The sequence below is a fragment of the Miscanthus floridulus genome, chromosome 17, assembly GCF_019320115.1.
Source record: "Miscanthus floridulus cultivar M001 chromosome 17, ASM1932011v1, whole genome shotgun sequence".
Taxonomy (NCBI): Eukaryota; Viridiplantae; Streptophyta; class Magnoliopsida; order Poales; family Poaceae; genus Miscanthus; species Miscanthus floridulus.
In genome coordinates, this window is record NC_089596.1 from 42,710,026 (window position 1) to 42,736,568 (window position 26,543).

Here is a 26,543-nt window from a genome sequence, read left to right on the forward strand (position 1 = left end):
GCATGCGAAATGGAGAAAACAACAAAACTTGAGAATAGGGAGAACGGTACATTGCAAAGTGGATATATTAATCGTCTATTGTTGGGGTATGGATGTATGGTCCCCAATTTAATTTTATTACCCAAAGATAGCGCCCACACAATTGTTGAGATAAAAACATCATGGCAGGCATGAAGCACAAATTATTTTTGCCTTGACACATATTGCGGTACGAAGCTTAACAAGAACAACCATCTCCATGAAAATTAATTATTGCATGTATGCATGCTATATCTTTGAAAGAAGGTCAGTCAAAGTGTCTCGAGGTTGACAAATGGCTTCCAAAGGCACCTTCTTCGGCATGGTTACACCAGAGCCTTCGTTCATATCAACGAACTCCCCTCCAACTCTTTCCCAGTCGAAGCATTGTATCATAGTCCCCAATGCAAGGCCTACCATTTGCATTCCCAAGTTCTCTACCGAATGGGAGCACCATTTTACCTTCTTTCTTCTTTCCATCCTCGAACCTATGTATGGAAGAAGTAATGCACCAAAATGAGAGAGAGAGAGAGAGAGAGAGAGAGAGAGAGAGAGAGAGAGAGAGAGAGAGAGAGAGGAGTACCTTTCTAGGATGAACTTTGTTGGTTCATCCCATATCTCATGATCCCTATGGATTGCAAATGTGTTCAGTAGAAGGATTGTTCCTTTGGGAATGTGGAACCCAAGGACACTGCAGTCATTAGAAGATTCATGAGGAACAAGAAGAGGCACCGCTGGGAATAGGCGAAGTGTCTCCAAGATAATGGACCGAAGGTATGGTAGCTTTGGAAGATTAGTTGCCACGAGCAAGCATACTGGCTGGCCTATGCATGCATCAATCTCATCGCGAGCTTTCTTCATCACTTCAGGGTTGTTTAGCAAGAGAGATATTGTCCATTCAATTGTATCCACAGAACTAATTGTTCCAGCTTCGAGGGCACTCTTAAAAAAGGTTAAGACACAGATTAAACATGCCTCTGCTATTTTAAAACCAGGAAAGTACACAAATTTTCTTTAAACAAAATAAAACAAGAAGAAAGCTAAGGTAAAGATAAAAAAAGAATCGTTTTCCTAAGGCTCAATTTGCAGCTTAAAATTTGAGATAATGGATAAAATCACAAAAGCATTTATCATGCATCAATATTTTAAGTGGAAATTTCCTCAGACCCATGTCAATTTATGGATTTCGAGAGCAAGCAAAACTGCTCACTTTTGACAAATATATCAATCCACACAAAGAGCTTATAACATATTTAAAGATTTTTTTCACAAAGAGTTTTACTGGTACATAGGAGTACTTCATTATAACACATAGCATATAATTTTTTTGAGAGGGGGATTGAAATTTTGAACCCCTCCTCCCCCCACCCCCACACACATACCAATAAAATATATAACAGCTAGATATCTATAGACATATATGATCTTGGTGCCTGTTTCGGGGGAGAGATGATGGTATGGAGGGCCTGTTCCCTAAGAAAGTTGTCTGCTTGCTTGCCTCGGTCCCTCCAACTATGGGCAAGCAAAATCAAATGCTTGAGTTTGTTGCCTGGCCAGTCAGTTTCTTACCAAACAGGGTCCTTAATAAGGGGAACATTCCATCCCCTATCGTCTCTCTCCTGACTCACCTTGAGCGTTGTTGCCCCATGGCTTATTTCCCACAACTAGATCGACGCCTTGTGAGAGTAGCTATAGCTTGTAGTGATATCGTCGTCCCTTCTAATCCTCATCCTCATACCTCCCGCTAGATCTAGGCGAGAAACCGAATACCTCTTCGCTTGTCCGCTTCGACCAAATATGCAAGCTCTAAACAAGCATCTTGGTATGTACATCCATGGATTCCAATGCCCTATCCCCCCTGAAACTGTCATTGTGCCTACGCATGGCACCCATACTGCTCCACCTCGCCTACCTCATCGTGCTCTGCTTCCTCTCCTTCAGTAATGACACCACACCACAGTTGTTCAAAAGTATTATATCCTTCGTCTTGTTCTGCGAATGTTCTCTGTGATTGGGATTTGAGTATGTATCTCTATGTGCGAGGCAATCATATAGTGTTTAAGGATTTCTGTTGGAATGGGATTTAGGTTGTGCGATTGGACACCCTAGCTGGTTGGAGTTTTAGATGTTGCAAGGGACTTAGTTTCCAATGATTAGAAATTGCATCTTATTTTTGTGATCAAGTATTCAATAATCTGTTGCATGCTGAGTTTATGTTGGTGATAAGGTGTTGGGTTAGTTTAGGTGGTAACCATTGCCATAGTTTAATGGCATTAATCAGTCCTTGGTTTGGGTAGTTCTCAAGCTTGGATGATCATGTATTGCGACTATTTTCTACCATACGTAGAAGGATGTCCTACACATTGTTGCAGGGATCACACACCATATTCGATAGACTAATACAATTTGGAATGGAAATCAGACGGTGTGTAATTATTGGCTTATCTGTCTAATTAGTAAGTATAGCTTATAATGGAGTGATAATTATCATAAAGGAATGTTAGTCGATGATGTGGCTCATTGGTGTCGATACTTAACTAAATGCATGTTAATGGGTGACGTGGTTCGCTGATGTGGATACCATAAATGAAGAGATCATAACTATCATAACTACGTACTAGCGGGAACTAGATACCTTGAATGAAGTGATAGCTATTAATAATCGCATACTAGTGGGGTTTGGTTTTATATGATTATATAGATGACATGCCCTAGCAGCAAGTGCTAATGGCCTCTTCATTTTTATTTTTGATTCTTTTGTTATGAAAGAACGGTATAAGATTTCAAAAAGGCATCGTTCTGATGACTCCTTTACTTCCATGATGGCTAAAACGTCGGACAAGTTCATTGAAGCACTGCTTAAAGATGATGCACCAAATGGTCCAACCTCCAAAGAAATTCTTGATGCACTCAATGAGATGGAAGGCTTGGATGAAGACACTAAGATGGACTTGTTTGACATCCTAACTACCAATATTATCAAGTTTGAGAGCTTGTTGCTACTCCCTGTGGAGAGGAGGAAGAGATGGTTCTTGAATTAACTGAAGAAGTGATGGATGATGACTCTATGTCTAGGTGTTTGTTGAACTTACTAATGCTAATCCATGGATGGATCTTCTTATAATCCATCCAAGACTATGCTTTTTGTATTTTAATCGTTGGTTGGTACTATCATATATGACAAAGCTTAAACTACAATTTGCCCTAGATTTGCTCATGTTTGATTGTACCTTTCAATCAGTTTGTGCTCTTATGTATTCCTATGTTCGGTGCACTATGTGTGACATGTACGTGTTCTTTGATATCACTATTTATGATACAAGACATACCATGTTTACTGTGTAGAGAGAGATACCATGTTTGCTTTGTGTGTGTAGAGAGAGAGAGAGAGAGAGAGAGAGAGAGAGAGAGAGAGAGAGAGAGAGAGAGATCATGCTTATGTGTGAAGGGAGAATGTATACAGTGTAGAGAGAGGTTGTGTTTTCTTTATAAGGTGCATAGAAAGATAGCTTCCTTTTGAGATTCTGTATTTTCAATCAACAACATTTGAAGTCAATTCTTAGAAAAGGATTCCATGTAATCCCAAACAAAAAAATGAATTAAATCAAATTTTCTATAATCTAATTTTTTCTGAACCCAATTGCTAGAATATAATTCTAAGGATAAGTTCTAGGGATCCAAATAGTAAACAAGGACTGGGAGTTGGAATGTTAGAGTCTTAAAACAATAAGTTCAATAAGAGAAATCAAATTTTCAAGAGTCACATGATTTTTTTCACGTAATCTAATTTTCTCCCATAATAAGAACAAGTAGAGATTTCCATCAAAAAAAGAACAAGCAAAGGTAAGTAAATAAATCTAAAGTGTTAGATAGTGTGTGTGTTCTATAGCTCATTTGGACCTCTCTCCATCCTCAGATAGTTACACATATGGTAGGGTTTTGTTAAGAGTTTGAGGGCAGTTGAAGTCAAGAGGAGTGCCTATGATTAGGTTAGTTTGCATTGTGCTCTTGGATTGAAGGTTGATCAAGTAAAGATCAAAGACTTGTTACTCTTGGAGTTTCCTAGCTCCTAGATGTCCAGGTTGAACACTCTATGTCCTTCCTTGTAGGCTTGATTGTTGGAAGGCTCCTAAAGGTGTGTTTGATTTGAGACCCGCCAATCTAGAGTGGAGAATGGGTAGTCCTAGTGGATCTTAAGCCTTTGTGACTCAAGGGATCTCAACCATTAGGGGTGCTCCAAAATAGACTAGGGATAATCGCAACTACTTGACTCCGCAAAAAAAATCTAGTTGTCTTTTGTCCAACTCTTTCTTCCATGATCATGACTTTCATTGCTTCTATTTTTTTTTGTGCTTGAGACATTGTGTGAATATTTTGCTTGACTCTATCTTCTTAGTTTGATGCCCTAGCTTGGTTAGTTTATTGCAAATTCTTAAGGACCATTTGCTAGTGTGTTCTTGCTAAGGACATGGCTTAGTTTTGTGGCCCTAAGGACTCACCTTAGTTTGCCTTTTCTAGTAGTTTTGGGGATAGTTCTCGTGTAGGGGTGAAGTAGTTTGATTAGGTTAAGGTTTGTTGTTTTATTTTTAGAGCCTCAATTCAAACTCCCCCTCTTGACCCCATTCGATCCTTAGAAGCTGATTTAAAACATTGAACTTCCGTTGATAATATAGGTGATATGTTTTCTCCACCACTAACCTAGCTATGCTCAACTTTACCATGCTTAACCTCACAACACCTGAGCTTGCATATCTCGATCTCTCTTACATTAAGCTCCCTTGGCCTTTGCCTACTTGGTTTGAACTTTCCTGCCGCAGGCTCACCACATCCCCGAAGAAATAGCTATCACCGTTGGGTTGTTATCCTTCATTTTTTTATTTTTATTGAAAAATATACGTGTCAATTTGTCTTTCAAATTGTATGTCATATTTATAGGCCACTACTAGAGTATGTATTAATTTGAATTTTGAACCTATGCTTTTGATTTTCATATGCATTGTTAATGAGCTTGTGAATGCATTGTAGATGGCATTCTCTAACAAGACTACCACATTTACCTATGGTACTAGCAAGAGAAGTCTGATTGTGATCTGTAATGCCCTAGAAGTTTGACCTTTACCTTTTTGGGTTCATCTAGAAATGATGTGGATTCATATTGTATTGCTTGATCGTTCATGCGATTCATCGGAGTGAATTTCATCAAATATGCTTTCTGTGTTGGAAAGCGTAAAAGGGTAAAATATTGACCAAAAGTTTTAATGAGTGGCAGAAAAATGAGTTTTCCATCAATGGCTCGGATGGATGATCATAGACCGTAGATGCATAGCTCTTCATGAAAGTTCAAATCATGTTGTTTTCTATGATCAAAGTTTGCAGTGGTGAGATGCAAAACAAAGAAGACTTGTTCTACCGTGACATGCCCAACCCTCCCACACAGTTCCTCCCCTAGCCTCACCTCTTCCTCTTATTCAACTCTCTCTCCCCCACACTATGCCTGCTCCCCACCCCACAACTCTCTCCCCCAATGATCCCACCAACCATTGCAGTAAAATGAAGGAGCATAGATGGAAAGTAGCACTGGGACATGTAGAGGATCAATAAGTACGTGGTGATAGATCAGCCCTTCCCCTTTGTTTTTGAAAGGACCTAGGATGCCGCCTAGAGGGGGGTGAATAGGCGTTTCTGAAAATTAACACCTTTAAATGCGGAAACAATTAGAAAGGGGAGTTTCCAAAATGGAAACTCCAAATTAAGAGTACTACCACCCCTCACAAGTTAGCCACAAAGTAAACAAGGTATAAAGAATATATCTAGAAGCTACAACCCTGCAACACCAAGTTAGAGCAGAGAATAAATATTTTCAGTGCAGGCAGGAAATACCGGACATGTCCGGTATGAATACCGGACGTGTCCGGTATACACGATTTCTGTAGATCGGCCCCGAACTTGCTCCTTTCGATTTCTATCTTCAAACCAAACTGCAGGCACCTAATGGAGATGACAATATACACAAAGAACCTGCAGAACAGCTAGAGCAACACAAATATCAAATGAAATGCGAATTAAGACACGATATTTGTTTTACCAAAGTTCGGACTCGTTTGAGTCCTACTCTCCGTTGAGGGGGCTGCGGGCGACCCAGCGAAGGTCAGCCCTAGAGGATACCACGAAGGTCACTCTAGCCGGAGTCTTTTCCAACTCCTTTTCCTCCTTCCACTAAATGATTCCGAGGCGGCGGAATTGACCGTTACAAACTTTCCGAAGCAACCACAATCTCTCGGTTGCTCTCCGGCGACGGCTAGCCGTCTAGGACCGAAGAGTCCAAGAGTAACAAATGCGAATCACGAGATTGACAATATGCACAAGTGCTCAAGTGGTGGCTTGCTCTCTTTTTCAAATTCTTTCTCAACCCACAAATTGATTTTGCAATTTGCATCACACACTCACTAAGAGAGGGTTTAGGAGAGTTGGCAAGGCTCAAAAACGTGTGTCTATCTCAGCAGAATCAGCAGCCTCCAAAGGTGGAGGCTTGGGGGTATTTATAGCCCCCTTGAAAAACTAGCCGTTTTATAGCCGTTGCAATACCGGACACGTCCGGTATGCATACCGGACACGTCCAGTATGACTCACACTGCGCCAACGGTAACAAAGTTACAGTGATGTTGTGCGGCATCGGAACTCCCGAAGAATGCCGGGACTTCCGACCGTCGGAACTCCCGACACAAGTCGGAACCCCCGACCCTCAGCAATTTTGAAAAACATGTAACTGAGTTAAAGTTAGTGAGGTGTCAGAACTCCCGACCATCGGAACTCCCGACTTACGTCGGAACTCCCGACCCTCAAGGCTTTTGAAAACTAGCCATTGGCTTCTGGTCATCCATACCGGACACGTCCGGTATGAATATCGGACACGTCCGGTATGACCAGGACAGTGAACCCTCCAAGTCAGTTGAAGTGTGAGACGTCGAAACTCCCGACCCATGCCAGGACTCCCGACCGTCGGAACTCTCGACCTACGTCGGAACTCCCGACGAACCAACCCGAGAACAACAATTTTACAGCTGCTGGACAAATACCGGACACGTCCGGTGTGAATACCGGACACGTCCGGTATTGCCAGACCAGCAACAAATCAGTTAGCTCTTTTGTCGCTCAAATTCTCAAAACTCACATGGGTTGGCTTGAGCACTTATGAAACATTATCTATCAATATGATGCATCCCTCTTAATAGTACGGCATACCTATTAAACTCAAGATCAAAGGAAAAATGAATTTATACCACTTGAGTTGATTTCTTTTGAATTGATGCCGTCCCTTCCAATCTTCATCAAGTAAGGGTGCTAACAAGTTGATGTTGATCTTTTCACTTGAGCATAGCCATCTTGAGCATGTGACTTGATTCCATTCATCAAATTTGAATAATCCCAAATGTATCAAGTCACTTCCATCAAATACTTCATTATAGATTTGATTCTTCACATCAATATGACCATCTTTAGCTTGATTAGTACCTCAACTAAATGCAAGTACTTTCTTCTTCACCCTAGCTAGGTTCTTCGGCCGCCAAGCCGTCGCTTGCCCTTCACCCTTGCTTAGTACCTCAAAGCCTTTCCTTGCTATCTTCACTATCTCAAGCCATCAAGTCACATCTTGTTGTTGAATCATCCATTCATATGTATTGTTATCTTTTTCATTTTAATTTAGCAAGCTTCAAATATGAGACCATTCCATATGCAATCCCTCATGTCTCATTAACTAATAATCATGAGCTTGCTTTCACATAGTACATGTAAATCCCACAAAAAATAAGCCTTCACATGAATTCCATTTGCATTGTTGTCTTGTGCTTGAACTAGATTGTTTATACAACAACACATCATTTTGGCTTTCACTAAGTACCTGTGAGATAACCTATTACCTGTCCACACTTGGCAAACGGGTTAGTCCTTTAATCACGTTGTCATACAATCATCCAAAACCCACTAAAGGGCTAGATGCACTTTCAATCTCCCCCTTTTTGGTGATTGATGACAACTTGATTAAAGCTTACAAAATGATATAAACATTTAAACTTTTGGGTTCAATGATTTATGAGAGGCTCCCCCTTAATATGTGCTTATGATTAGAATTCACAAACTGACCTCAAATGTCAATTGCACATACTAAAACAAATAGGAGACTCCCCCTAAATCATTGCATCCGTGGGGTGCATGTGTGTGTGACAAAGAGAAACCGTGATGCATATGACAAGATATATCATACAAGAATAAATATAAAGGCATCACATCAAATATTTTCATTCTAGCATGCATAGTCCTTATGAAAATAAATATGGCACATGTAATTCACACATAGCACTCATTACAAATTTTCTCAAGTCCAGAAACCACTGATATATAGATAAAGATCATGTCTCAAGAGATACATAGATAAAGCATAAGTCTCATCTCTCACAAGATATAATCAATGAAGCTCAAAAACAAACTACAACCTACAGTACATATCTTCAGGTACAAAGATAAGCAAATGAAACTATCCTGAAGCTTTAATCAGTCTCTCTCCCCCTTTGTCATCTATCACCACAAAGATCCAACAATGACATACTAAGGACAAAGGGGCTACAAGCTGTCACTAATCTCTGGCATCACTCATCATCATCTCTCCCAGCATCTTCGTCATCAGAGCGGGTAACACCAGTCGGACGAGAACCACCGGCACCAGATGGGTCGTAGCCACCAGAGCCATAGTAGCCGCCACCACCTGTCAAGTCACTCCACCAATCTATAGCATAGTCGTCGGCAGTGCTGGGACATGGCTGAGAGTGAGTAGGCACACGAGCCTGAAGTGGTAGAGTGTCAGGGTGCTCAGGTGCCTGCTGCTGCTGCTGTCGCTGTATGAACTCAACATACTCTCTATCATATCTGGTCTGCTGCTGCTCCTCAGTCTCAGGCTCACTAGCTGCCTCATCTGATAGAGGAGATTTAGGAGGATCAAGCTCAAGATTAGAAGCAATTTGCTTCAAAGTCCGAGTGTCCTTCCTCCTAGCCTCCCTCTCCTTCTGCTGCCTAGTCTGGATGTCACGGCACATCCCAAATATGGAGCTAAAAAGCCTGCGGATAGGCGAAGGAGGACTGCCACGGCGTGAAGTAGAACGTGAAGGAGCACGTGGTGAAGGTGAGGCTCCTGCTGGTGCACCACTCCCAGGTGCATCTGCCTCTGGTGCTATGGCTACTCCTCCTGGTCCTGCTGGAGGTAACCCTGTCTCAGGCAGATCTGCAATAATCTTCAGGGCCTTGTGAATCTTATCATACTCGAATGTGTGCCCTGTCACCTGCTCAATCATATGCATGATATAAGGAGCAAAACCATAGCCCTTGAGGGGCCTCTCTCCAACACTCCTGATCTCGGACCAAATAAAATCAAACACGCTGAAGGGCCGAGCATCAGGTGCCATCCTATGGAGTAGGTTCCTGGAATAATCTACAATGTTGCCCTTGTCTCCACCCTTGCAGTCAATAGTCTTCCTGAACATCCTGTCCAGGTATCTGTAGGTAGGGTGAAGACCTCGAACCTTCCCCATAGCTCCTCTCTCACCACCAGGAGGATACATATATGTGAGCTGCTCAGGGGGTAACACATGCTCGGTGTGGATCCTGTCCCTCTGGAGATCATCCTCTGAGAAGCCAAGCTGGGTAGCAAAAACATCATAGTCAACACTATACCACTGGCCCTCAAGCATCCAGTGCATCCGCCGCTCATCCTCCTCAACAAATAGAGTAGCATAGAACTGAGCTACTACCTCTGTGTTCTAGTCATGCTGGAACTCCATGATCTCATAAACCCCAGTGCGCTAGCAAATGGCAATGGCATGATCAACTAACGCCTTCTGCAACTCTGTAACGTACTGCCAGTCAATCCACTGAGACCTGGCAATCACAGGGTTCCTGGTGAGAATCACACTGGAGTAGAAGTCCAGGTGAAAGGCTGTCTGGAAGCGGTGATCGTACTGAACCTTAGGTAAGCCCCTCGGATCAACCCTTCGCTCATCTCTAGCTCTCCTGGTCATACCCTTTCCTCTGTAATCAACTCTGGGAACATAGGAGGGCACATTGGGCAGACGTGTCTTAAGAAGACCATAATGCATCCCTGACCAGGCTGGTGCTGAACTGGAGGAACTGACTCCTCCTCCTCAATCTCCTGCTCCTCATCTGAGCTATCACCATCTGATCCTCTGTCAGTGCTCTTCCTATTTCTTTCATCTCTAGACTCCACTCTGAACTCATCAGTGTCTGTGTCAGAAGAAGAGCTCCCGGACCCCTCTGCATACTGAGCTGCTGCACTAGAGGCAGCCCTGGTGGTCCTCCTACTGGTCGGCTGAAATCCAGGATGCATATCCTGTCTCGCCTTCTTGTACTTCTCAAGTGCAGGATCATGCCTGTGCTTGGACCTCGGCTCCTATCGTTCACTCATGGCTGCTGTCCTGTATCCAAAGATTTTCATAGAATTTTAGATACATGCCCATAGCTTATTCTCGAATTGTAATTAGACATAGATTATTTTATCCAAGGTTTTATAATCACCTCAACACACCATTGTCATAAGGTTTGCAAAACATAGATACAGAAGAAACTGTGCCTAATAAACAATTCTAGGATAGCATTGAATCAAAGGAAGCAGAGAGCCTGCTCTGCTGGGTCATACCGGACACGTCCAGTATGGGCGACCAGCAACCCTAACCAGGGTTCCTTGATTCAAACCAACACGGATTAATACCAAACTTTGGGCATTGCTTCTCCATCACCAATGCAGCATATTGACCAAAGGAATTTTCAAATCATGTATTGACCAAGTAGATCGGACGAGGTCCATGATTAGGGTACCTTGAGAGGAGAGAAGAGAGAGCGATGTGAAATCTAAATCCACAGGCCTTCAATCCTTGATCCAAGCCTTCTCCAATGCAATCTCCCTCTCTCTCTTTTCCTTGGTGAAATCCTTAGTCGCCCTAGGTGGGAAGAAGGGCGTCGGCTGGTTGATTTGGAGGAGGCAAGTCTGTTTGGGCCGAAGGGGTATGCTCTGTTTTTATAGTCCCGCTCATACCAGACACGCCCAATAGCATACTGGACACGTCCGGTATACGTGGGCTGGCCCAACTTATTCCACAGGGTGATTTCTCTCTTCCAATCCCCTTTCTCTGTTGTTTCTCAGTCCAAAAAGGTGTATGACATTGATCCAAACCGAGTACTATCACTTTTCTTATCCAATGCCATCAATTTATTTTCTCTTTTCCTAATATATGGCATAATCAATAATTTGCTTGCTTGAGAGAGATAAAGTGAGACAAAGTAGATTGTGGACTTAAGAAAAACCATGTCATGTGTGATTAGCCGATCAAACAATCAAGGAGAGCCATAATCACCACATGACAGGGCTAGGTCACAAAGACCAAGATTCAAATAGTTTTTCAAATTCACACCACCTACACATGCTAGTTATGGGTTTTGAAAAACATCTCTCCTATGTCACACAAATGCACATTCTAACATGTAAAGGGCCTTAGATGCACTTACAATACATGTATGTAAAAACATACCTTTGCCTTGAGCCCACAAGAATACCACTAAGAAGACACATAGCATGATAATCTTTATGTTGACCTTGATTGCCAAGTAATCATGCTTGATACAAATTCAATTTTTCATCCAAAGGACTACAAAGAGTGCTAGATAAATTTGTTAGTCCACAATGGTGCAAAATAGAAATTTAGCTCCCCCTAAATAAGTGCTTCAAGTATTTTGAATGACTTTCAACAAGCACTTTTATTCTAATAAGAAATTGAGAGCCAATTTTCATTTTGACCATGAACCAAATAAGATTGCCATATTTAAAAGTGAGTTTAAGAGATGCTCACAATCCACTTAGATTTGATAAAACACAAGCTTCTGAGTATGTTAGGGATATATGAAAAATGTATGGATCGAATACTCAGTTGCAACACAATTAGTGTTCTGGTCCATGCAATACCGGACATGTCCGGTAGTATACCGGACACGTCCGGAATACACAGAACAGAAACACTGACTTTCTGTCCCTGGCCATACCGGACACATCCGATAGTAATACCGGACACGTCCGATAGGTTCAGGACAGAACCAATTAATTCACTGCATGTAATTTTAGCTCTAGTATTTATTGTAAACTTGCATCTCAACAAATGAATTGCTTTACTAGAGAGCCGTTAAAAGCATCATATGGCAAAGTAGAATTCCTTTTAATTGAATCTTATTAGCCACTTTCATTATTTCACAAATGTACCTATTTGTGAACTATAGAACACGAAACAAACAAAGTGGCTATCCTACAAGGTTTAGGTACTTGTTACCAATGGTGAGGATGAAATCTATGACATGTTCATTGAATTATCTTTGGGTCAACCATATAAGAGATTATGATGAGAATTGGTTGATAGATTGAGTGAATATTGTCAATTTGCTTGCTCAACCACCCCGAAGCCTTCATCCCATCACCAAGTACCTACATCATTAACCTAAGTACACTTTGGTACCCAACTCTTGTTGGGTCCTTTTGAGTTAGTCAACAAGTGTTTAGGCACCCAAATGGCTTTAGCATTAGTTAGTGGTGAACACATCACCTTACTAGTGCTAACTCCATTTGTGGTCTTCCTAAGCATATCATTATAAACAAATTTGTTTGGCTTAGGAGTTTTACTGTTTGGGCATTCATAGCTTAGATGCCCCTTTTTTCTACAAGCATAGCATATGCGACCTTTGTGTGCTCTATGCTTGCTTTGCTTGTATGGACATCTATCAACCTTGTGGCCCATCTCATTGCACCCATAGCATCTTCTAGTTGCAACTTGGGCTTCTTTTCTTGCTTCTTTGTACATTGGGCATTTCTTGGTAAGATGCCCCAATTTCTTGCTCATGAGACAAGCACTTTGTCCATGACTCTTCACTTGCTTGGCCTCCTTGGTAGAAGCCTTTTGATTGGCAGCTTCAACCTTGTCGGCCCAACTCTTGTGTGGACACATAGCCCACTCATGTCCATATAATCCACAACCATAGCACATCCTTTTTCCATGTTTCTTACTCTTGGTTGTGTTGGCCTTGCTTGAGATGTGATTCTTTTGTTGGGCTTTGGAGGAAGCAAGGTTTGAACCCTTCTCAAGCTTCTTCACCATGTTATCATGGTTATCTTGAGAAGGTTGTGCTTTCTCCTTACCCTTCAACTGAATCACATCTTTCTTTAATCTTTGCACTTCTTCTTTGAGCTCTATGTTTTCTATAAGATTTAGCTCAATCGAAGATTGGCTTGCTTGAGGAGCACATTCATTAGTACAAGAAATATTTAATTGAGATGGTGTACTAGTGAGCGGATGTGTGAGAGGTTGAGAGAATTTTACCGATGTAATCACAACCTCATGAGCCACCTCAAGCATGATGCTTGATTCTACTACTTCCTCATGAGAGCACTTTAGATGAACATAATTTGCTTGTAGCTCATTATACTTGCTTGATAGTTCATCTAGCCTTGCCTTGAGCTCAAAGTTTTCCTTCTCTAGTTGTGAAACACTAGAAGAGGAGTTAGTAACTAAAGCATGCTCAATTGACAATTTTTCATACCTCTCATTTATTGCCTTTAGCTCTTGCAATTTGGAGATGAGAAACTTTTCTTGATTTTGAAGCGATTGCTCTTGCTTCTCAATCTCTTCTTCAAGCTCATCATTCTTTTCAACTATCTTCATGATGATGAACTTGTCTTTATGGTTGAGATGATCAAGGTTGTAGTTGTCTTCAACTTCAACATCACTCTTATCTTGATCATCTACTTGTGCTTTCTCCTTTTCTTGATCTTTCTTGTTATTCTTCTTCTTGCTTTTCTTAGCCATGAGACACAAGTGATGAGTATCATGAGATACTGAGGTTGACTCATCACTTGGTCGCCATCGGGCTTGAGCATCACTGCAAATAGCTGCTTGCTGGTCTGCTGCCTCGGCCATACTGGACACGTTCGGTAGGCATACCGGACACTTCTGGTACATGCAAGCAGACAGTAGGTCATGCACTGCTTGCACTTCTTGCTCTGGCTCGGCACTCTTGAGGTCTTGTGAGGCTTCTTCGCTGTATGAAGACACAATGGACATACTTTCCATTGACTCGATCTCAAGTGCATCATCACATTTGGATTTTCCATATAAATTAAAAAGTGTAGTCCAAATGAGATGAGCACTCTCCGGAGGTGGTTGTCCATTGAATATTGCCTCATCTTGAACCTCTACACTTAATGTACTCAAAATGACATTAATAGCTTGAGCATTGAGTTGCACGCATATCTCTTCCTCTTTTGACAAATTTTTGTAGTTGCTCCAATCAACTATAGGAAGAGGTATGCTTGCATCCACAATATGCTCAACAAGAGGACTAATATCTCTAAAAGCATTGAGTACATTAATTGACCAAGGTAGAAAGTTTGAACCATCATTTTGGAGAAGCACCGGCTCCAACTCGATAGGCGTCGACATCCTTTTCTCACGGCGGTGAAGCCTTAGGTGAGAACTTTGCTTTGATACCAATTGAAAGGACCTAGAATGCCACCTAGAGGGGGGTGAATAGGCGTTTCTAAAAATTAACACCTTTAAATGCGGAAACAATTAGAAAGGGGAGTTTCCAAAATGGAAACTCCAAATTAAGAGTACTACCACCCCTCACAAGTTAGCCACAAAGTAAACAAGGTATAAAGAATATATCTAGAAGCTACAACCCTGCAACACCAAGTTAGAGCAGAGAATAAATATTTTCAGTGTAGGCAGGAAATACCGGACGTGTCCGGTATGAATACCGGACGTGTCCGGTATACACAATTTCTGCAGATCGGCCCCAAACTTGCTCCTTTCGATTTCTATCTTCAAACCAAACTGCAGGCACCTAATGGAGATGACAATATACACAGAGAACCTGCAGAACAGCTAGAGCAACACAAATATCAAATGAAATGCGAATTAAGACACGATATTTGTTTTACCGAAGTTCGGACTCGTTTGAGTCCTACTCTCCGTTGAGAGGGCTGCGGGCGACCCAGCGAAGGTCAGCCCTAGAGGATACCACGAAGGTCACTCTAGCCGGAGTCTTTTCCAACTCCTTTTCCTCCTTCCACTAAATGATTCCGAGGCGGCGGAATCGACCGTTACAAACTTTCCGAAGCAACCACAATCTCTCGGTTGCTCTCCGACGACGCCTAGCTGTCTAGGACCGAAGAGTCCAAGAGTAACAAATGCGAATCATGAGATTGACAATATGCACAAGTGCTCAAGTGGTGGCTTGCTCTCTTTTTCAAATTCTTTCTCAACCCACAAATTGATTTTGCAATTTGGATCACACACTCACTAAGAGAGAGTTTAGGAGAGTTGGCAAGGCTCAAAAACGTGTGTCTATCTCAGTAGAATCAGCAGCCTCCAAAGGTGGAGGCTTGGGGGTATTTATAGCCCCCTTGAAAAACTAGCCGTTTTATAGCCGTTGCAATATCGGACATGTCCGGTATGACTCACACTGCGCCAACGGTAACTAAGTTACAGTGATGTTGTGAGGCATCGGAACTCCCAAAGAATGCCGGGACTTCCGACCGTCGGAACTCCCGACACAAGTCGGAACCCCCGACCCTCAGTAATTTTGAAAAACATGTAACTGAGTTAAAGTTAGTGAGGTGTCGGAACTCCTGACGCATGTCGGAACTCCCGACCATCGGAACTCCTGACTTACGTCGGAACTCCCGACCCTCAAGGCTTTTGAAAACTAGCCGTTGGCTTCTGGTCATCCATACCGGACACGTCCGGTATGAATATCGGACACGTCCGGTATGACCAGGACAGTGAACCCTCCAAGTCAGTTGAAGTGCGAGACGTCGGAACTCCCGACCCAGGCCGGGACTCCCGACCGTCGAAACTCCCAACCTACGTCGGAACTCCCGACGAACCAACCCGAGAACAACAATTTTACAGCTGCTGGACAAATACCGGACACGTCCGGTGTGAATACCGGACACGTTCGGTATTGCTAGACCAGCAACAAATCAGTTAGCTCTTTTGTTGCTCAAATTCTCAAAACTCACATGGGTTGGCTTGAGCACTTATGAAACATTATCTATCAATATGATGCATCCCTCTTAATAGTACGGCATACCTATTAAACTCAAGATCAAAGGAAAAATGAATTTATACCACTTGAGTTGATTTCTTTTGAATTGATGCCGTCCCTTCCAATCTTCATCAAGTAAGGGTGCTAACAAGTTGATGTTGATCTTTTCACTTGAGCATAGCCATCTTGAGCATGTGACTTGATTCCATTCATCAAATTTGAATAATCCCAAATGTATCAAGTCACTTCCATCAAATACTTCATTATAGATTTGATTCTTCACATCAATATGACCATCTTTAGCTTGATTAGTACCTCAACTAAATGCAAGTACTTTCTTCTTCACCCTAGCTAGGTTCTTCGGCCGCCAAGCCGTCGCTTGCCCTTCACCCTTGCTTAGTACCTCGAAGCCTTTCCTTGCTATCTTCACCATCTCAAGCCATCAAGTCACATCTTGTTGTTGAATCATCCATTCATATGTATTGTTATCTTTTTCATTTTAATTTAGCAAGCTTCAAATATGAGACCATTCCATATGCAATCCCTCATGTCTCATTAACTAATAATCATGAGCTTGCTTTCACATAATACATGGAAATCCCACAAAAAATAATTCACATGAATTCCATTTGCATTGTTGTCTTGTGCTTGAACTAGATTGTTTATACAACAACACATCATTTTGGCTTTCACTAAGTACCTGTGAGATAACCTATTACCTGTCCACACTTAGCAAACGGATTAGTCCTTTAATCACGTTGTCATACAATCATCCAAAACCCACTAAAGGGCTAGATGCACTTTCAGTTTTCCTCACTATTGATCTAAGAGGAAACTCAAGGTGAGTATCCCCAACCTTTCCCCCTGCTAATCCAAGGTTTTTGTCAAGTTTATGTTTAGATAATTGAAGATACAAATCATTGTTTGGTCGGGTCAATTGTTGCACGTGATTCTGAATTTCAGATTGAGAAGTACAGTTAGGTCATGGCTGTTCACTTTGTTTGATGCCAAATTAGCCAAACTCACGAATACCAAAGTTATAGATATTTCCATGATCCTTCTGCTCGTGAAATTTCACGATTTTAGGCTGTGATTTATGAGTTATGATTTTTTAGCGTGTGGTTGTTTTTTTCGAAGATGTTCTAGATAGTAATAGATTGATTAAGTTTTTGGGTATGTTAGATCTATAATCAATTTTTACAATTAATATAAAGATGTACATTTTTCTATATTCTTTCCAATGGCATATGGTAAATTGTGATACATAAAACTAAACTTCAGATATATGCTTTCGAAATGAGGCACTGGTTCCTTTTGTTGTTAGATTCTGCACTCGAGGTCACTGTCTTCATTAGGCCATCTTGGTGATTCTACTGAAAGGATCTATCGAACAAAAGTTGTGTATAATATATTTTTCATGCTACATGCTTTGGCATGTTGTTTTTACCTTTGCAATTCAGAACCACACCAACTCTATTCACTTGTTATGATATGGGCTTGATGAGTCTTATGTAAAAGTTGAGATACCATGAAGGTATGTGGTGCATATGAAGATAATTACATGTTGCCTTCATGCATACATTTCATTTTCTTGCATCGAAGTTAAATCATGTGTACTATGGAACACAATTGTACCGGTACAACATCATATGTTGCGCGAGGGGTGCCATGCACACTGTTGTGCCGCCTAAGGAGGGGTAAGAGTGAGGATGTACTTGCATATATACCATGAAGCATTTTTTAATATTTGTAAAGTCAACTGTTGTTCACTTTAAGATATATTTGCATTTACGAAGTTCCTAAAACGTCAGTTAAAACTTGTAGTTTAAGCATCTTGTTGAAGCATTCTTCTTCCTGAGATTTTATCTCACCCTCCATTTTGTATTTCAATGTGGTCGAGTGGATGTCTGCTTTGCTTTGAAGGGATGTGATTAGCTGCATATATGCACTTTTCCATGTACACTTACTCTTAATAATGATGCTTTTGGGCTGTGGTAAATGAGGAGACTGGCATGGTGACCCTTCACTGTTTAATAATAACGATTGAGGTGAAACCTTTCTAGCTTAATTATAGTTTTGTTGTTGTTTCTTTCGCTATTTACTTTGTTTATGGGTTTATGTTGTTGAGTCTTGTACTCCAGCTTGAGGGAAGGGATGTTTAGTGACATCCTAGACTTTTGTGGTGCATAGGGTATTACACAATTAGTGCGAAACTGCAACTAATATGCTCTCCAACATGGAGCATGAGAGGATCAAGAAGAAGCATCAAGGTTCAATATCAAGCACGTACTATGATTGTTGAGTTTTGTGTGACGTGATGAACAATTTCTATTTGGCTTTGTTATTATCATCAGTAAATGTGAGTTTCAATTTTAGCTGTCGTGTTTGAGATCGTTAATTCGAATTAATTTGGTTAAGTTTTACTCATCATTAGCAATATTATGGTTTGAATTGTTGTGGTGTGAAATGGAAAAATGTACACTGAGAATTTCTGAAAATAAGAGAGAGAATAATATAGGCTAAGGTTTGGGAGCTGCTGCTGGGTCCTTACTCTGGAGACATACTATTAATTAACGATGACTTACTATGCAGAAGGCGCGGATGATGTGGTCCGGGAAGGCCTCCGGGTCCTTACTCTGCAGCTCCAACAGCGCTCCTATCAGCGTCACCCGTCTCGCCAGCACGCATTTCTCCATCTTCTTCCTCTGGTCCTCGATCTGACCCTGCAAAAACTTGGTCCGGTCCTCCCGCAGCTGCCGCAGCCGCCGCCCCACTGCGTCCACGTCCAGCCAGCGCACCGGTACCGGCAGGAAGTCCCATGACCTCGACGTCAGCGACACTGTCTCTTCCGCAGCCTCCATGAACCATCGGGCCTCCTTGCTCACCTCCGGTAACGTTGTGTCCTGCTTTCCGGCGCTACTCGATGATAAGCAAATAAATACTCCAGTCAAGACGACAATCAAATGCGCACGTGCACGATACATGATTATGATATATATTACTTGCAGGTGAACTGAAGTAGTTTTATTTCATTATTATGTTATTAGTCTATCTTATGCGCCGTAGTTGGTCGGCGCGCTCTCGCGGATCATGCCCATGGAGTTGAAGAGCAGCTCAAACAGCCGCGACTTGAGTTCTACCCTCGCGCGCCCACTGGCATCGAGGAGAGCGGCGCGGTAAAGGAGGCGCGCCGTGGCCCGCGCCTCACGCACGTGGACCTCGGCAAAGTGCTGGACCCGGTTCGTGGAGAGGATCTCCGTTGTGGTGATGCGTCGGGCGTGACGCTAGAAGGGCCCGTGGTTGGCGGTGCCCATGGTCGACCAGTCGAAGAAGAGGATTAATCGCTAGGTGCGGTCGGTTGGCAAACGTGAGGTCCAGAGCGCCGAGGCACAGCTCAGCGGCCTCCGCGGAGGGGACGACGACAACGCGGCGCGAGCCGAAGCGCAGGCGGAAGACGGCGCCATGGTGTGCGGCGAGGCGCGCTGTTGGAACACAACACCAAAACTGGACGCGATCGTGAACGCCGGCGACGCGACGGTGACCGCGGCGAGAGCGAGAATGTAGATGGAAACTCACAACAAGAAAATGCCCGAGAAGAATGGATTATAGGCGCTACCAACATCGCAGCCTCTCCCGGTCTGTTATTGATATATTTATACCCAATCTTGAGTAACAAACTCCCCACGCCGTGCCGCACAAGGTGCGCTACACCGTTTCGCCGCGGTGCGCGCCACATGCGCCGTGCACGCCACGGCGTGGTTCGACCGAACCGTTCCGGGCCGTGTCATGATCAAGCATGTCAATGATCACGCCCTGCCCCTAACCTGACCTTAGCTAGACTCAAAACGGAACCAAAGATTACATGAATGATATCGCAACAGTTTATCTAACAAATCTCCTCCTAAACCTGTTGCACCGGAACGACACCTAGAGCGCTTCTCTGTTCCACGAACTTGATACGCCCGAGCGACTTAGTGAATATATCAGCGAGCTGCCCTGCAGTCCCAACATGTTCCACCTCCACCTTGCCAGCCTCAATGCACTCGCGAATGAAGTGATACTTTGTGTCGATGTGCTTGCTGCGATCATGGTGCACTGGATTTCTGCTCAGAGCTATCGCGGACATGTTGTCCATCAGCAACTTCACCGGTGTCTCCTTTGTTCCCATCATATCAGCTATCAGTCGGCTCAACCACACGCCTTGACAAGCTGCTGCTGCTGCCGCCACATACTCAGCCTCACAAGAAGATAGAGCAACGATTTTCTGCTTCTGTGATGCCCAGGTCACTAGACTGTTGCCGAGGAAATACACAACTCCGGTTGTACTCTTTCTATCCTTAACATCCCCTGCAAAGTCACTGTCACTATACCCCAACAACATTGGTTTCAGTTCAGTGCCTCGCTCATACTTACAGCCATAGTTAATTGTACCCTTTAGGTACCTTAGAATGTGCTTTACAGCAGCCCACTGTTGCTTGCCAGGTGCCTCCATATGTCTGCTCACAACACCAACCGAAAAAGCTAGGTCTGGTCTGGTGTTGACCAAGTATCTGAGGCTCCCAATGATACTTCTATAAGCTGTCAGATCCATAGCTTCACCCTCCTTGCACTTGCAGAGTTTGAATCTTGGCTCCATAGGTGTTTCACATGGGTTACAGTTCATCATACCTGCACCCTCCAGAATTTTCACCGCATAAGCCCCCTGACTCAATGTGATCCCTCCAGCTCCTTGCTTCACTTCAATGCCCAAGTAATAGCTAAGAAGCCCAAGGTCACTCATGCTGAATTTTCTTTTCATCTCAGCCTTAAACTGCTTGATGTCACTGACACTAGGTCCTGAAATGATCAAATCATCAACATACACCCCTACAATGAGGAAGGAATTCTTGCTGCTCCTTCTGTACACAGCATGCTCCAACTTGCTTCTTTCAAAGCCGAGAGCCATCATCTCTTTGTCAAGCTTGGCATTCCATGCCCTGGGAGCTTGCCTCAGCCCATACAGTGCCTTCCTCAATTTAAGCACTTTGTCTCCCTTGCCAATGATGAAACCCGGGGGTTGTTGTACAAACACAGTTTCAGTTAAGTCACCATTCAGAAACGCAGATTTGACATCCATATGGTGTACCTCCCATCCACCTTGGGCTGCTAAAGCCAACAACACCCTCACTGTTTCTAATCTAGCAACAGGAGCAAACACTTCATCAAAATCCACTCCTTGGCGCTATGCATATCCCTTTGCCACTAGCCGAGCTTTGTGCTTGACAATATTTCCTTCAGGGTCCTTTTTCACTTTGAAAACCCATTTAAGGCCAATTGCCTTCTGATTCCTTGGTAAGTCACAGATCTCCCAAGTTCTGTTGGCCTCAATAGACTGCATCTCTGTCAACATTGCATTCCTCCAGCACAGTTCTGACAGAGCCTGCTCGACTATTCTTGGCTCTTCTGCTGCAATCAAACACACCCCACTATACGCCATCTGAACCTCTTCGGTAGTATCAAGTAGGTTCGGTACGGTTCTATACCGTAGTGGTGCTCCCTCTGAATCAACCGAGCCATTGGTGGGTGGTGTAGCCCACTGTATCTGTGCTCCTTGGTTTGATCCACTAGCAGAGGCCGCTGGAGTGTGTGGTGATCCACCATCATCCCCAGCCCATGGAATTGAATAGCCAGGCGTTAGTGGTGCTTCTTCTCCTCCTGAATCAACTCCTGAATCAGGTCCTGAAACTGCATCGGCCCCTATTGCCGGATCTGCTACAGTAACTTCGTCAGGATAGAATACACTGAAGAATGGTTCAGCACTGCTTTCCCTGGTTCCTTTCTCCCCCCAATTCCAACTCTTCTTTTCATCAAAGATGACATCCCTGGACACCATGAGCTTCTTATTCACCGGATCATACACACGGTAAGCTTTCGATCCCGGCTCATAGCCGAGGAACACTCCAGGAATGCTTCTATCAGCTAACTTGTTCACCCTAGGTCCAACTCTCTTGGCATAAGCCACACAGCCAAATGTGTGCAAGTGTCGGACTCTAGGATTCCTCCCGTACCAAGCTTCATACGGGGTCTTGCCATTCAAGCTCTTAGTTGGCGCCCTGTTCAGCAAATACACAGCCACCTTCACTGCCTCCCCCCAAAACTGTCCAGGCACCTGCATACTTTTCAGCAAACAGCGAGCCATCTCTACTACAAATTGATTTCTCCGTTCCACAACTCCGTTTTGTTGTGGGGTATAGGGTGCAGTTGTATTGCGCTTTATGCCATGATCAACACAATAAACAGTGAACACACCTGAGTTGAATTCACCACCGCGATCAGTTCTGAATGCTTTCAGACGCCGACCCGATTCCATCTCTGCTGCTGCCTTCACCTTCTTGAATGCCATGAACGCCTCATCCTTCGTAGCCTGCAACTCTAGCCACATAAAACGACTAAAGTCGTCCACCATCAACAAGAAGTACGATTTGCCGCCCGGTGTGGGCGGCGTGATGTGCCCACAGAGGTTGCCATGCACCAGCTCAAGGCCAGCGCTGGCGCGGTATGACGAGGCTCGAGGGAACGGGGCACGATGCTGCTTGCCGAGTGCGCAGCCATCGCACACTTGCTCTGCCCGCTGAATCAGTGGGATCCCGTCTGCCATGTTCTTTGCTCCGAGATCATGCAGCGACCTAAAATTCAAATGACCATACCGTGCATGCCAAAGCCATGCTGCCTCGTCCATCTTGGTCATGAGACAGATCAGTGCGGTGAGATTGACAGCCATGGTGTAGAGTCGGTTCTTCCTCACCGCCCAGATCAGTACGCCGTGCTGCCCATCCGCATGCTGCTGATGCTCGAACACCTCCATGACCCCTTTGTCGATCTCCACTCGACACCCTGCCTCCTCCAATTGTCCCAAAGTGACAATATTGCATCTCAGAGAAGGGATGTAATATACCTCCGTGAGGACTCGATGATCTTGGTTCTTCCCGGCGATCGTGACTGCACCGATCTCGTGGATCTCAACCTTCGATCCATCTCCAAACCGCACTGCCCCTCTGACAGACTCGTCAAGTGTTGCCAGCGACTCCCGGCAGCCTGTCATGTGGTTCGTGGCACCCATGTCGAGTATCCACGATCCAGTCTCATACGATGAGGGGAGCACACGTTCCTGGTTCAGGAACACATGCTGGGAAGACGTGGTCGCAGTTCGCACCACGTTGCTGACCTGCGCCACCAGTAGTGCTCCATTCTCGACGTCGGCACCTACATGGTGAGCGGCCTCCTGGCGCTCCTCCTTGGGTGGTGTCTTGCACTCCTTGCCCCAGTGGCCATAGATGCCACACTTCCGGCAGTTCCCTTTGCGACGGGGAGTCCCCATGGAGGTCAGCTTCACACCAGAGTCACGTGCATCACCGCCGCCACGCGCTCCGGTCTTTTCTTTCTTCACATAGTGCTTGCTCCCTCCGTTCTTCTCGGAGGATGATGACTAATCTGTCACCATGCGAGACTTGTTCCTCGCCGCCCACTCCTCCTCCGTGAGTAGGAGCTTTCCTGCCTTCTCCGTCACCTGCTCCACCGACGGCTCAAAGCGATCCTCCGCTGCCCGCAGACGCCCAACAAGCTCCTCGATGGACAGTTTCTTTAGATCGCAGAACATTTCGATTGTTACCGCCACCTAGTTGTAGCGCGGCGGCACGACCCTCAGAAACTTCTTCACGACGCGGGTATCGTTGACGCTCTCCTCCCCTAGCCCACGCAGGTCCGTGGCCAGTCTGGAGATGCGAACGGCGAAGTCGTCAATGGTTTCTCCCATCTTGAACACAATCGCCTCGAACTCCGCCAACAGCTTCTGTGCGTTCACCTCCTTCACGCGCTCGGCCCCCAGTCGCATGGACTTGATCGCCTCCCACGCCTCCTTGGCTGACTTCTTGTTTAGCAACATGGAATGCATCTCTGGGGGCACGCCACGGATCATGGCGCCCAAGGCGAGCCGATCTCGACGTCGCTCAACCTTATCAGTTTCCACCGCATCCCAGAGGTACATCGCCTCGAGATTGCACTGCACATGAGTGGACCACTCCTGGTAATTGGTGCGCGTCAGCATCGGCCAAACCAAGTTGCCTGATGCCTGGTTCCACGCGCGCTCCATCACCTCCTTGTCCTTCTCACTGCTGGATCCCATGGCGGTGCTAGGGTTCACGCCTCCTTCCTCTCCGACTTGTCGATCTGAATCGCCTGGCTTCCTCGACTCCTTCTCACCGCCACCGAACGCCTCCACACTGGCTCCCTACGGCTCCGATACCACGTGTTGGAACACAACACCAAAACTGGACGCGATCGTGAACGCCGGCGACACGACGGTGACCGCGGCGAGAGCGAGAACGTAGATGGAAACTCACAAGAAGAAAATACGAGAAGAATGGATTATAGGCGCTGCCAACATCGCAGCCTTTCCCGGTCTGTTATTGATATATTTATACCCAATCTTGAGTAACAAACTCCCCACGCCGTGCCGCACAAGGTGCGCTACACCGTTTCGCCGCGGTGCGCGCCACATGCGCCGTGCACGCCACGGCGTGGTTCGACCGAACTGTTCCGGGCCGTGTCATGATCAAGCATGTCAATGATCACGCCCTGCCCCTAACCTGACCTTAGCTAGACTCAAAACGGAACCAAAGATTACATGAATGATATCGCAACAGTTTATCTAACAAAAGCCAACACGCGCCAGGGTGTGGTGGAGAGGTTTCTTCATGAGGTGCAGGTGACCTATGATGGGGAGAGGAGTAGGCCCTGGCGGCAGTGGCAGTGGCCGGTTTCTGCTAGTCAGACGTCGTAAGGCTTGCACCAGCGTCAGCGTGAGCAGTGGCACAAGCAGGAGGACAGTGGTCACGACGACACTGTTGTTCAACAAGGAATCCATAGTGCTCATACACACTTGCTACCCACGAGGACATATGACGGGTGAACGTGCCTGGCCACTCCTTATATAGTGCAAGCTCTATTGCTAACTCATCTGAAAATGGTCATGGATGAGAGTGATGAGCGACTAGAGGGCAAGATATTCGCACACTGATAACGAGCATGATGATAACTCTGACATTGCGTTTCTTCGCGTCCTTCTATCACCCTTTGTTTCAGCAATGAGTTTTGAATAGGCTTTATTTTGTAAACTTAGGGCATGATTACATACACATGGCTAGTTACTAGTTGGGCTAAAATATAGCCTAAATTAGCTATGATTGGCTAGCTAGTTGGCTGACAACTAGTTGTAGATTTTGTTAAAAAAATAGCCCACATGTTAGCCTTCTTGTTCGGATGAACTTAAGCTAATTTTAGCTAAAATTAGCTAGCTAATAATTAGCCCATCGTATCAAATATGCCCTTTTAGTTGGATCGCTAGGGGAGTTATTTTATAATAAGTTGGTCTGATCCCTCTCTTCAAGGAATGAAGCTGAATTTTTTTTCATTATCTCGAGAATCTACTAGTGAGAGGAGTCTCGTAAAAAAAAGGGCTATATGCAAGACATGCTAACAAAGTATCTTAAAACCCGATATCCCAGAACGGACACACTAGGGAGGACCAGTCAGCAGGACATGGCTATAGGTTGCCCCTAGGTCATATGACCTCTCGGTAAAACGTTGTTAACGAATTTCCCCCCAATAAAAACCATTGTTAACAAAAAATAAATACTGATTATCCTCCATAAAACGCTGTTAACATAATAAATACCGATTGAAAAAGTCTGGATAACAATAAATACTAACCGAAACCGAAAACGTAAGGGCATTTACAACCGTACAAGCGAGTAGATGACTATTATCTGCATGTGGTTGCCACATCACATACAGATAGGTAAATAGCCAACTTGTACAGTGGACTGTTCGTTTAACTCTATACAGATGATTTAATACATGCAAACATGTATAATCAGGAATAAGTAAGATCTATGTATGTCTTTTCAAATATATGTGTTATGTAATGATCAAGCATAAATAAGGTAACATAACAACAAAATTATTTAAACCACATATTAATGAACATTTGGCAACTATAGATAAATTTGTCTGCACTAATTGCATAATCAATCTTGCCTGATGTCCAGCAATTTTCTTCACTGACAGTTCGTAAGGAGTAGGCGCCAATAGAAAAAAATATGAGTTCCAGCTAAAAACGTGATAGTTTTCTTAGGAAAACTGCCTGTGTAAATAGTGTATTTACCCTGGTGTCTCATTAAGCAAACTACTAGTGTAAATGACATTTAGCGGTTCCCTTAAGCCAACTGCCGGTGCAAATACAATATTTACACTGGCGGTTGGCTTAAGTCAACCGCTAGTGTCTTTGTTACACTGGCGATTGACTTAATGAGCCGTCAGTAAAAAAAGGCTATAAATGT

The 26,543-nt window shown here is 44.1% G+C and overlaps 1 pseudogene; it reads right to left on the minus strand.

The window, feature by feature from the left end:
- Window positions 1-267: 267 nt before the first annotated feature.
- LOC136515048 (cytochrome P450 81Q32-like) lies at window positions 268-25,069 on the minus strand (annotated as a pseudogene).
- Between the last annotated feature and the right edge of the window lie 1,474 nt (window positions 25,070-26,543).